Source organism: Sciurus vulgaris (genome assembly GCF_902686455.1).
Source record: "Sciurus vulgaris genome assembly, chromosome: 7".
Classification (NCBI taxonomy): Eukaryota; Metazoa; Chordata; class Mammalia; order Rodentia; family Sciuridae; genus Sciurus; species Sciurus vulgaris.
The window spans coordinates 2,462,832-2,476,007 of NC_136467.1; the positions used below are offsets into that span (position 1 = coordinate 2,462,832).

General features: G+C 55.8%; 1 pseudogene across 1 annotated transcript; it reads right to left on the bottom strand.

Moving 5' to 3' along the window:
- Positions 1-1,845: 1,845 nt before the first annotated feature.
- Positions 1,846-3,986, bottom strand: LOC306666886 (protein prenyltransferase alpha subunit repeat-containing protein 1-like; annotated as a pseudogene). Its single transcript has 2 exons — positions 3,960-3,986; positions 1,846-2,837 (listed from the first exon to the last, which is right to left on the bottom strand). The product of its transcript is annotated as a protein prenyltransferase alpha subunit repeat-containing protein 1-like (transcript).
- Between the last annotated feature and the right edge of the window lie 9,190 nt (positions 3,987-13,176).

Consider the following 13,176-nt stretch of genomic DNA (forward strand, 5'->3'; position numbering starts at 1 on the left):
GCGCAGTGGAGACTGCAGTGGCTGTGCTGCTGACCCTGGAGCGTGTGATGGGCCTGCCGGCGACGCTGCTGCCCTGTGGACGTTCTTCCGCCTCAAGGTGTGGAAGCCTCACGCCGTGTACCTGTTCGACCAGGTGGGGGCAGACCTGCTGCGGGCCATCTGCCTGCCCTCCCACGCGGCTTCCCACCTGAAACACAGGGCCCGGGGCCTCTGCCCACGGCCTGCCAGGCTCTGCTCTTCCGCTGCTCTTCAGCCATGAAGTGGGGTGGCCTTCCTGGCTGGGCTGGTCTTCCTGGCTGCAGTGGCCTTGGACCGGTGCCTGCGTGTGCTCCACCTCAGCTCAAGTTCAGCTTCTGTCCCCTAGGGCAGCCGCGGGCATGTCCAGCCTCATGTGGCTTCTGCTGGCTCCCCCATCCACCAAAGCATGCCGGTCCCCAAGGCTCCCCAGAACGCCACCGAGCGCCCCAGCTTCTGCTCCGTGGGAGGCCCCACGCCCCTGGCAGGAGGTGCTCTTCTTCCTTCAGCTCCTCCTTCCCTCCAGCCTCACCTCGTCCTGCAGCACCAGCATCATCAGGAGCCTGCAGAGAAGGGTCCGCACGCCAGACCAGCAGCCCAGGCTTCGCCAGGCCAAGGTGCCGGCCACTGCTCTGCTGCTGCTCTTGGGACTGTGCTTTCTGTCCAGTGTCCTGGCCAGGGTGCTCATGCACATCTTCCGAGGGTCACAAAGCTACGATGTCCTGCAAGCCTCGGCGCACGTGGCCGAGGCCGCTGCAGCCTCCCCCGCACAGCGTGCTGAACCCTGCTGTCTACTGCCTCTCCAACCCGGGCTTCCAACTCGGCCTTCACCCCTCCTACCGGAGGGTGTTCAACAGCCCCAGAGGCAGGAGGCAGGGAGCAGAGCCTCCCAGCTCCGACCTCAGGACCCTGGATCCCTCCACCCGGGTTATATGCAAACCGCGTGGCACCTGTGGTTCAGACTGCAGAGAAGAGGACTGCCGTGCGAGGGCCCCGTGCAAGCATGGCTGCTGGGGTGCGACCTGCTTCCTTGACCAGCTGCTCACCTGCTTTTTTATTTTTTTTTTTCCCCCCTGGGTTTTTTAAAAAAAATTATTTTATCAGGGTTGATATGACTGTTTTGGCATATACCAAATATGAGGTAAAAAACAATCTATCAAAGCTAGTAATAACAATAATTTTCCAGTACTACACTTACATAAACTCTTAAATTAGATTTTGTTTTTAAATAACCATTTAAAAATGGGTTACATTGGAAGCATTTTTCATATACATTTTTAATACTTCTGACTTTGGTTATTAGTCTGTAACTTGAGTAGAATGTGCTAGAAAAACAGAACTGATATATATTTTCATATATCCAAATATATAGCCATTTGATTCTGAAAATAAATTAAGTTCTTCTGCATCTGTATTAATGTTTATAAGCTGAACTACAACATAAATTTTTAATTTAAAAAAATCTGCCTATATAGCAATCAAAGTGAGGTGGGTGGATGCATATGTGAACCAATTATAAGAATGGAGTAAGAAGCCCCATATATATAGAAATACAAAAGATGAGGAGTTAAAAGAAAAAATTTAAGACTCACTTTTTCGTAGGAAGGAGTTATACAACTATTGATCCCCAAAGGAATGCCACTTCTTAATAAAATAAATAAAGTTTGAAAGGTTTCCTATGGACTTTTAACCTAAAGATGAGGAACACATAGTTAGCCAGTGATAACAAACAGTCCATGCAACTATGTCAATAAGAAAGACAGCAATATTGCACTGAAAGGGGACCCTTACAGGTTTAATCCACTTTCACTGACTCAAAGTGACTGACTAGCCATTTCCTGTATGCTTTGGCATACCTGGCTTGCTCTATGTTCCGGCAAGTGGACAATACTTGATCAATGAACCTGTGCTCCATTTCTAGGCCCAAAGAATCTGGAGCTGGGGTCCGTTTCAAGCGTTTGGTTTCCTGGGAATGGCCTTGCTTGCTATTCAGTCCGTATAATGAGTCATTCAGTCCATCTATTTCCATTGCCTGAGACAGCCGAGGATCTGCTGCCATGAGGTGCAAGTCACTCAAAGTCTCGCCAGGGCTGTCTGCAGGTGGCAGCTGGGTCATGCTGTGAGGAAACCTACCGTTTAAGTGATGTTGAAGGTAGAAAACATGACTCCTTGACATCTAGCTTGGCCAAGTGTTGTGAAACCCAGATGCGATGAGACCAGGCATTATGATTGCCTGGGTATCTCCCTGCTGCTTCGCCACAGACTTCCATCTCTTCTTGTATTAGTCGCTGTGTCCTCTCTGCAGGAATTGTTCCCAAGTTTCCTTTGGTCACAAAGGAAGGCAAGGAAGTTTCCTGAATTAGGTGCTGTAGCACCCATCGCCTGTGAATCCATGTTTCTGGACTCTTTGGAAACTTAGTTAAGGCCAGTTTTCCTAGATGTAAGTCCTTAATTGGATTTAAAGTGCCAGAGAGGATCAGCTCTTTCCTCACCTTCCATGCTGTGGTAAAGTCTGGGTTTAAAAGCAGCAGAGTACGCGTGACATCTATCACTTCATCTTTGTTCAGCCACTGCTTTCTCATTCGGTACCACACCAAGTTTGTTTTCAACCAGGACCATGGGACTCCGGTTATTCCTTGCTTCAGGGCATGGGATCAGCCGATTTCATCTCCATGCGGGTTCCTCCTGAAGGCGTTGGTCATGTCCTTCACCACCCGCCGCACCAGCACCGCCACCTCCTTGCTTGGCTCGGCCACGTTGGCTGCGGCTGGCGGCTTGAGCGCGCCTCCAGGAGAGCAGAGCCGCCGGGAGAGTTCCGCGGGCTGCGCGTGCAGTCGCACGCGCCAGTTTGGACCTGCTCACCTGCTCTTTTACAACGTCCTGACAAATGACAACCTAACCGCCCGGCTGAGAAGAAGAGATGGGGTTTGCTGGATGCTCAGGGAAGCAGGGAGCCTGACAGCTGGAGTTGCAACCTGCGTGGTCGCAGCAAGTCACCCGTCCCTTCCGTGCCTCTGCTCACAGATCCAAGAGGTGCTGTCTTCTCAGAGACAGCGAGGACGTGCGGCGGCAGCCCTCACACTCAGGTTTGAAGAGGTCAGGCAGCTAGGTGGCTGTCGTGTGTGCTCAGCTCCCATTCAGCTCCTAGCGCTTCTGTGTCTACAAAATCTTACTTCTTGATAGAGGATACATTATGCCCAAGAAGAGTAGTTGGTTCCCTAGTTTATTCTGAGAAGCACTTTCCTTCTAAATTTCTCAAAATTGCCTCTGGAACATTTTTAGTTTCAAAGTACAGATACTTTGGGATCTATTTTGAGATCTAGATTCTTTACTTGCCCAGCTCCGAAGAAAAAGGCACAGCACTTTGATGTTCTGGGAGAAACACACAACGCAAGACGTCAAACTGCATTTGAAAGGGCCCTTTCCAGCCTGATGCTGAGCGCAGCTTGGAGAAGGACACAGAGCAATTGCTGGGGCTGGGCAGACGGCCGAGCGGTGGGGCGGCAAGGTGTCCGGCCTTGCAAGCCTGGGTCTCTTCACCCGTCCCTGGTCGACTGTGCCCTGAACTTGAAGCTCCAGTGCCTTTCCCTCCCACCCCTCTCTCGCTCTGTTCAGGCCTAGAGCGGGTAGGCCAACGAGGGCTCCCCCACCTGCCTAGCACGGCAGGAGGCTCCCCGAAGCCCCACCCACCAGCCCAGCTGGGTGCACCTGCTCCGCCTGCTGCTTTCCCCACAGAGGTCACCCCTTGCTGTGCCACACATGAGGTCAACACTGAGGGTGTCAGCAATAGAAAACGGCAAGGCCACCTGCGCCACGGGCTGCTTGCCCGCCAGGTGGGTCCCCCCTCAGCCCGTTATGAGCTGCAGGAGCATGTCCCTTAGCTAAGACGTACAGGCAAGAGGCGCCGGCTCCCACGGCAGTGCCGGGCTGTCTGCCCAGGTTACTCTCCTTCCGGGCGAGCCGCACGGCATGGCTGGAGGCCTCTGTGACCAGGTGGGGGCGTGACTAGGAGTCTCCCCTGCTGGGGCCTCTGCCCTCTCAGCTGCTAATCAGCGCCCCACATCCGAATGCATGGGCAGTTTTAAGTGCCACTTTGAGAAACTCAAGGCCGAACATAGATGCTTCCTATGTGGTGACGAATCCCCCATACTAAGGTGTTTCCCAACCCCCACCTGCTGTTGGGCATTTGATCTGGGACTCTGCAAGGTGAAGCTCACATGGAAGTAACACTGTCCTCTGGCACCTGACCCCTGGGATGCAGACCACAGGTGGGATAAAAGGAGCCCACCGCAACTCCTCCCAAAGTCTTTGCAGGCTGGCACCCGTGCAGGGAGGCAGGGAGGGCCAGGGAGACCCACATGCCCCTTCCCAGGCCTGTGTCCTCCAGGGTTCTTGTGGGGGACTGGGCTGCCACTGTGGGATCCTATGGCTGCCCACGTTGCCTTACAGCCTGGCAGACCTGGTCGTACTGGGAATCTCAGCTCAGCCTTCCTGCCCCGTGGGCCTGTTCCCTGGATGGAGACTCCTCTCTGCTCCTGGCTTGTTCCTGATACACCCAGCAGCCTCAGGGAATTCAGGGGCTTCGAGAAGCCCTGAGGCTGAGGCCAGCCCCAAACCTGCTGCCTCCATTGGTCCAGCAGGGGAGGCCTGGGCCCTGGCATTTTGAGTCATTGATTCTGTTCATGTGCACAGGCCGAGGCCGCTGGGCTAGTGGCTGAGGGCCCGGGGGCAGCACTCTACTCCCTCACTTCTTAGATCTGCAACCTGCCACCCACCACCTAACTACTCTCTGTCCCTCTCTATAGCATGGGACAATAGACTCCACCATGGGACCATTACCAGGTTGAAATGATGCAAATCTTACACTACTCGGCAGAGGGCCTGGCTCGTCGGAGCAGCTGTCGAGCTGCTGCTTTTGAGTGACAGTTCTGTCCTCACTGCTCGCTCCTCAGTCAGACGGGGACCCTCGGGGCCAGAGCCGATGCCTGGAGGTCTCGACACAGAATGCGCACGGCGGGTGCTCAGTGACTGGGATGTCCGGGAGGTCAGTTCTGTCCGAGGGTTGCCACTGTCTAGTGAACCCTCCTGGGACACTGTAGAGTGATTCTGGCTGGTCTGTGTCTCGCGTCTCTGAGCAGGATTTTTGTTTAGGATCACGCGGACAGCCGTCTCTGGGACATGTCTCAGCCCCAGCCCCGTCCTGCGCACGGAGCCCTGCAAGGCTGCACTCAGAGGGCCGGGGAGGCCCTGGTTCTCCAAATGATCCCTCCGAATGAGGAAATGACTCAAAGGGCAAGTGCAGAGAGCCAGTCGGGGTGGTGGCCGCGGCACCGCGGCAGGTTTTGGTTTCTTTCCGTGGGACTGGCGGCCCTAGTAAGGAGACGGCCCACGCCTCGCCTGTGAGACAGCAGGCCTCAGCCCTGTCTGCGTCCGCCGGGTCCCTGCCGGCTAGGAGCCCCAGGCTCACTGTGAGCCACGTGCTTCTCGTCCCAACTGAGGAACACTATCACTTTCTTTTTCTTCTTTTTTTTAATTTCAACAAGGTGTTTTATTAGCTTCGAGTCGTGAATCACTTCAAAGGCAGAGGAAAGATGACCCAAAACACACAATTTTGTGTGGGATGCTGCTCTTTGCAATGAAGATGGTGTCTCCTTGATCAGGACATGAGAACAACCTGATCTCATGCATGTTAGAGAGAGCAGCCCACGCACCTAACCATCTGAAAGTTGTGCTCTCACCTTCAAAATTCTGCTCACCTTATGTGTCTCTTTCCAAACCCACTGGGTGCCCGTTCCTCCTGAGCCAGGCACGTGGAGGTCCCCCACCTGGGGGACTCCCAGCCTCCCTGGTCCCAGGGTTCCTCCCTTGTGTGCAGCCCCAGGATGGCGCAGGGCACCCGCATTCCCACACGCAGCGACTCGGCCCAGCACCCTGTTCTCCCTGTGCCCTGTCTGTGCCCCCACCAGCCCTTGAAGCTCCAAGTGAGGCCACTCACCTGAGTTCCTGCGCTGACTCAGAGCCCCGCTCACGGCAGCACACGCTAGGCGCGTAACAGACCAGTGGGAGCAATGAGCGAAGGGACGGGCCCACCCAACTCGCAGCCAGCCAGCTCTATTAATAAGAAGCTTGGTTTTTACAATAACTTCGAAGGTCTGGATCCAGCAACAAACAGGGTCTCTCTAAAAGCCTTCTAGGAAAATACTAATAAAAATACAATATAAGGCACTTACTGGAGAAAGGGTCTCCTCTAAAATCAATCATTTCTCAAGAAATTAATCAACTCTTTTGATTCACTTCAAGGTCCAGAGAGTGAGTGGACACCTCATTTGCCTTTGGGCTTCTCTGGGGACGGAGAAGTATATAACGTGACTGCAGAGGCTTTCGGAGCACATGCCACGAGTTCATGGGCTCCTCAACAGTGGTCATCTTCAGAACGCCTCTGACCAGCTGTGGTGTGCAGACCTGTGATCCCCGCTATGGGGAGTCTGAGGCAGGGGGACAGCAGCTTCAAGGCCAGCCTGGGCAGTGAGTGAGGCCCTGTCTCAAAATCAAAACTAAAAAGGGCTGGGGACACGGCTCAGTGTAGAGCACCCCTGGGCTCGCTCCCCAGCACCACAGAAACACACAAAAGGACACCTTCATGTGTGGGGTAAAACACCATAATAGGACATCCGCCACGCCCGCCGCCTTCCCCTGCAGGTTGAGGGCTGCCTATGTCAGCCAGAGGGCAGCCCCACCAGGCCCCACGTCCAGAACGCAGTCTTGTGAAATCGAAACTCTGTCCCCATTCACACTGACTCACCTACACCTGGCACCCTCACTTTCCATTTCTGTGGCCGTGACTGCTCCCTTCTTGAGAGGGTGGAGGCGCACTGCAGGGTCCTTCTGCGACCAGAATCTTGCACCGGCAGGATGTCTTCAGGCTCCGTCGGTGGCAGCAGGAGAATTTCCGTCCTTTGAAGAACCAGGTGTCTCTTGCCCCACCAGACCTGTGTCCTTCACCCACTCCTCCATCTCCCAAAGGCCTCTCCAGGACACCTCTGCTCCCACTGCTCCCTGCTGGAGCCACCAAACAGATGAGAACTCGGGGACAGCACTGGAGCAGCACAAAGGTTTTCCTGCAGAGCCTTATGGGAAAATGTCAAGGAATTGGCAAGGACAGACTCAGGGCAGACCCCAGAACAGTGCTAGGGGCCTGAGACCCCCTGGGCAGCGCTGCCTGTTGCCCCATGGAAAGGTCTTTTGAAAAGATTCTGCCGGGAAAGCTTTTCTTAAAAGCCACCGAAGGCCAGCCACATCCGGCCACCCAGGAGAAAGACGTGAGATGCTTTGAAGAGAGAACCGCTCGTTTGCTTGGTTTCTGAAGAGCCTTGTGGAGGTGACGTGCCACCGTGGCTCGCATGAGGCCAGACATTCTCGAGCTGAAGTCCCAGCTCCTCCAGCTACAGGGGGCTGATGACCTTAAGCCCATTAAGGCCACAACCACTCTGTCTCCATGTCTGTGGCTCTCATGCCTGGTGCTCCTGTGGCCAGGAGGGTCCTGGAAAGATGGCGTTGTGAACGCAGCCTTCTTCCCTTGGGCCAATGGTGGACCTTGGAGAGGCCGTGAAGTCCTAGCACAGGTCGTGTGTGGGAAGCACTAGCTTCTGTCCCTCAGTTATCAGACTCACTTTGCCTCTCTGTAAGGAGTGGGAAACACTAACCTGTCTGCAAATAGGGGAATTGAGATTCTTTGGGTAGAATTTTCTAGATGAAAAGAAAAGTCATAAATGCAAGAAATGCTAACCAAAAACCACTGGGCCTCTCCCTGGTGTACACTGGTCACACCCCGCCCTGGCTTCATGCCTGCAGCAATCCCTGCAGTGTGTGGCACTTGGCTTCTGCTCTGAAGCAAACCAAACCAGCTCCAAGCAAGGCTGCACCCATTCCGCGCTGGCATATTGCTATCAAAGCAGAATTTAGCAAGAGAAAGCAGGTTTGCTCTTCAGCCCCAGACAGGGCCTGCTTTAATACCTGGATATTCATATTATACTTTTCATTTCACAGGAAACAGCAGCCCTTGCCACAGCCGGTGCCCACGTAGCCCATGTGTGAAACGTGTTGGGTTCTGTGGGTGCTTTTGTGGGTGCTAAAGCACCTTGAAGATCTGCAGAGACTGCTCGAACGTCCTCAACGCTGGCAGGGGAGACCTCCAGGCCTGTCCGGAGCCGGATGGGAGCACAGCCGACTGTTCTGGGGCAGCGTCCTCAGGCTGGCAGACAGACCTCGGCTTCCCAAGTGACAGCGGTGGCTGGAAGTTTCCTCAGGTGCAGGAAACCCCAGCCTTCAGCGGTTCCCTTTTCTCACTGTCACTAAAACTCTGAGGTGCTCCGACGTTCTTCTGTGAAGTGGGGCATGACTCTATTATTCTACCCGACTTAAAGCAATCAGGGTGTTTATTTCATTCCAAAGAATCTCGCGTCTTTGATGTCAAATGTCAGAATCCTACAATGTAAAGAGTGGCCGCTGTGGAGGTGTTCTGGCTATTTCTTCAGCCTACACACAGCCAGGGCTGGGGCCTACTAAAAATGGAGGAAGCGAGAGTAAAGAGGATGAGGCAGAATTTCCTGGAAACCCGGTGACTCCGCAGTCAGACCACCAGGCAGCTGGTTCACTAGTGCACAGGTGGACACGGCACGGCAGTCCTTCATGGGGGTGAGCTGGGAACACAGACTGCACCGTCCCACCCCATGGGAAGCCACCTCCCAGGGCACTGATGGTCACCATCACCAAATCCCCGGGAGGGTTGGCCTTTGGTGGCCCAGGTTGCCCCTGTCACCATGGTGACCCTAAACAGCAGGAAGCCTAGGTGCCAGCTGGGGCTGCCATGCTCCTTCCGGAGGGTTGAAAGGCCGTGGACCTGCCCTTCTCCAGTGGAGGTGCAGGAAGCCATGCCTGCCCTCTGAAAGGCGGGATCTAGGCCACGCCTACGGCACCAAGGCAGCCTGTCTGGCAAGCACTGCGCTGGCGGCACATGCCAGCCCAAGACCTCTGTCCCTCACACTCGGCTTCAGAGTCACCACTCACCACCCACCAGGACAGAGGGGACAGTGATGTCACTCAGGAGGGACTCAATGTCCCTGGAGAGGGAAGAAGACAGTGAACCAAGCTCATGTGCGGGGCGGGTCTCTAGGAGCTGGGGACGCAGCGCTGAGAGAGTGGGCCCCCACCACAGAGCTGGACTTTAGCAAGCGGGAGGTCCAGGGAATCCTGGGCACAGACCAAGCCAGGAGCCAAGGCCACAGAGCAGGGCCAGGCTCCGGTAGAGGGTGGGCCCTGAGGTGGCCTTGCTAAACCACTAGGACAAGCAGGCAGGACCCGGGCCGCAGGGCATGGAGCGTCCAGGCAGAGAACAGTGGTCCCCAGCCAGGGAGGATACACACCTTTGGGAAGAAGGGAGGCAGAGGGTGGGGGGCCTGCAGTGGGCAGGGGCTGAGGCCACGGTGCTGGCCCTGGGGCGGCCTAGGAAGCACAGAGCTGCTGTGAGTGCTGCCTCTGCCTGGGTGGCCCTGCGGTCCAGGCACCAGGGGCTGCTGTGGACAGCAGGCAGGGAGAGGAGAAACCCAGCATGGATCCGGAGCCACGCTGCCGTCGGGGGTCAGGAGGAGCACAAGGGCCATGGGGAGACAGAGGGGCCACAGGAGGGAGGAGAGGAGCCCAGTAGGCCCAGGCCAGGAAACTCAGCATGGGCAAGGCCCCCGCTGCAGGAGTTGCTGAGCTGTGTCCTTTGGGTCCAGTCCCACAGAGGTCATGCTGACCTTCACAGGGACAGTTAAGTGGGAAGGGGAGCCATATCAGGCTCCAGAGGGGATGGGCGCATCGGCCATTTGCTGGAGAAGGCTGGCCAGGAGGGGGCTGGAGATGGAGAAGGCATGGAGGAGAGATGGGGTTTTTGTGCTTTTCATTCTAAAGCCCAAAATAAATGATCATTTATTAAGAGACGGTGACAAGTGCTTTTCTGCCTGAGCTCTGGAGACCACAGCAAGGGTGGGCCTATCACTCCCACCCTGGGAGGGACAGACGTGAGATGGTGCCGGGCACGAGCACAGTGGCCTGGCCAGGGGCCGTTTCTCGAGGACGCGTGTCTGATGAGCCCATGGGGCCCTAGAGTCAGTCACAGAACATGGTGGAGCTGCCTACTCTCCTCAGTGAAATGGCAACCAGGCCTGGCAGTCAAACGGGAGTGGGGGGAGCCAGTGCAGGGGGAGCCCCGGGGAGCAGCAGCCAACGGAGGAGGACGCCAGGCGCTGGTTGAGGGCCTGCCTGGAGCAGCGGCAGTGTGGGCGGGTGGGAGCGGCAGCACGGAAGCTCCCTGCCTGGAGGAGCCGCGGAGCGGCAGGGGTACCCTCCAGGCTGAGACCAGTTCTGCCATTTCCCCCAGCTGGCTTCCAAGGCCACCCTGCAGCCCCCGCCTTCCACCAACAGGGAAAGCTGGGGCCCGACCCAGAGTCAGGAGCTGCCCTGGGACTCAGGTGTCTGCGGCCAGGCCTGGACACGAAGAGCAATGTGCTTCCAGGAGGTGGGACAGTCTCCAGGGGCCCAGGAAAGGGTTGGAGGTGGGTGGCTGTCCGCCTACAAGATCAGAGGCTCTGGCTAAAGGCGGGTGATCAATGAGAGAGGAAGAGGCTGCTCAGGCAGCTATTGGGGACGCCTGTTCCCGTGGTGGTGGCCCTGGAGTCCCTGAGTCCCAGTCACTCTCCCCTCCACCAAGCTCCCCAAGAGCACAGGAGGCGGCCAGACGCTGGCCAGGGAGGCCAGTGGGCAGTGGCTCTCAGGCAGGTGGCTGTGGCCTCTTGATGTGGACGCGTGTCATCTAAGCCCGGCTGGAGGCAGTCCTGGAGAAGGCCTTTCCTGAGGGGGCCGACCCCCTGGCCTGGGCTTTGCTGGGAGCCCCTGTGCTCCCACCCATGGCTCCGGGAGACCCGGAGGACAAGACGTTCCCTAGCTGGCTCACCCCAGTGCCACCCCACCCCTGCGTCATCCCCACAACCAGAGAAAAGCAGGTCAGATGCACAGGATTCTGGAAATTTACTGAATTTTAGAATTTTATTTTCATTACCTCGTGAATAGAGATTACTTTTTAAAATAACTTTCTCTTTGTTAGTTACAAGACCCCTAAAAATTACCCAATAATATATACCATAAAATATATAGATAACCTATTCCTAAATCTCATTATTTTATTTTTATCCTCATATATACACATATCTACATATTTTGTGGCTAAAACAAATAGATAAGCAAATACCTTAAAACCAAACCATCACTAGCATTAAGTATATCTATATAGCAATCTACTAGTTTATGAATATTGTCAGTTATTTAAAATTAGTAATCATTCTAAAGAATTTAGACCATTGTTTAGAGAATGTAGTATAAGATTCTATTAAGTTTATATATATATTTTTTTTTTTTTTTTTCAAAATAAACTTTTAAATTTCCCCACTGAGATGGACAGGAAGATTGTTCTCTGAACAATGGAGCCCTTGGGCTCAGCAAGGCCAGAGGACGGCCGAAGGCGGCTCCCACCACCAGAGGGCAGCCGCGGCCCAGGCTGGGCAGGGCTGACTTGGCCAGGGGCCTCCAGACGCTAGGATGTGGGGAGCCTGCTCTGGGAAACACCTCCCAGGCTGCAGACCTGGTCCCCGCCAGCCTGAAAGAGGTGCCAGCTCACTGTTGACCTGACGGGTCAGGAAAGGACCCTAAAGGTCATCGTGAATCCAGGAGTCCAGCTCATCTTCAACACATGGAGGAAAACCAGGCTTGCCTCCTAAAAGTGAGCTCTGGCTGGAGCTGGCGGCCTGGGGCAGAGGGGTTTCCCAGGAACCCTGCTGAGCTGCTGCCTCTAGCTCTCTGCCATGAGCGCCTCTCTAAGACCAGCTTCCCTTTCTTGGAAGGGAGCAGCAGGGCTTCCTCCCTCAGCGTCTCCCTCACACAGGAACAGGGTTGCTGTGATCATGTGGGCACGGACCCAAGGCCACCGGTGGAGTCACTCCCAAGACTGCCCCCCACCTAATTCAGATCACACGACTGGCTCCAGGGCACTAGGCTGGGAGCAGGATGAGTCCTGCAGCTCCTGGACTTTGCCCTTTGGACAGGAAGGGCCACCTGCTCCCCACTTTCCTCTTTCCTGCGGGCTGGAATGGAAATGGGTCTGAGGAAGCTACAGCAGTCATTCTGGCCACAGGACAGCCTGCGGGGGAGGTAGCAGCACTTGGCCACTCATCTTGGATTGTCTATGGGACAACCTAATGCAAGAGAGAAGTAAGGGGTTGGAAAGATACGGGTCCTGCCTACAGTGCTGCCATGGATTTACCCGAGAAAGCGGGAGCGCGCTATGTACCCGCAATGCACTCAGGAGGGTCACGGCACGCTGGACCCTGAATGTGGAATTACGTGGCAGCAGATCAGGCTGAGCCCTGCAGAGTCCCCGGGCAGGCATGCCCTTCGCCAGACTGTGGCCTCTCCGAGCACCAGGTCCCTGAGCACCACGGTGAGCACTGAGGTTCTCCAGGGAGCCAGGAAGGCAGAGCCTCCCAGTCACCTTCCACCTGGGCCACCAGGACTCAGCACCGAGGGGCAAGCGTAGACGCCTGAGCCCGTCTCCCTATACAGGAGGGTGGGTAGGGAGGGGCCAGGCACCCACAGGCACCATCTCAACTGCTTTCTGCTGCCACAGGGAGGTCACCTTCCTCAGTCCCCAAGAGGAGAGGGACATCTCCGCATTGAACACGGAAGCAACCCAGGGTTGGGGCAATCCCTACCCCGCTGTGGGCCCCTGTGGGAGAACTGCAGGGAGGAGAGGCCAGCCCAGGGAGGGGAGGCTGGCGCAGGGTCAATGGAGGAGGCTGCCCTGGGAGGCCTGAGGGTGAAGAGCCTCGTAAGGTGCTGGCTGATAGGACCCATTCCTGTGCAGCTAGAGGACCGCCCGGGACCACGACCATCCTTTGTCACCTTTCTGTAGGAACAGGCCCCCGGGAAACTGCAATGGGAAAGGATATCTGGAATATCAGAGAGGAAGAAGCCACACTGAATGAAGTCTCGAGTGTTTGAAATGAAGCTCAATGTGCGGCGCTGCTGTCTGCAGAAGCCGCAGTTCAGCCTGAGGCCTGGCCCCCTTTC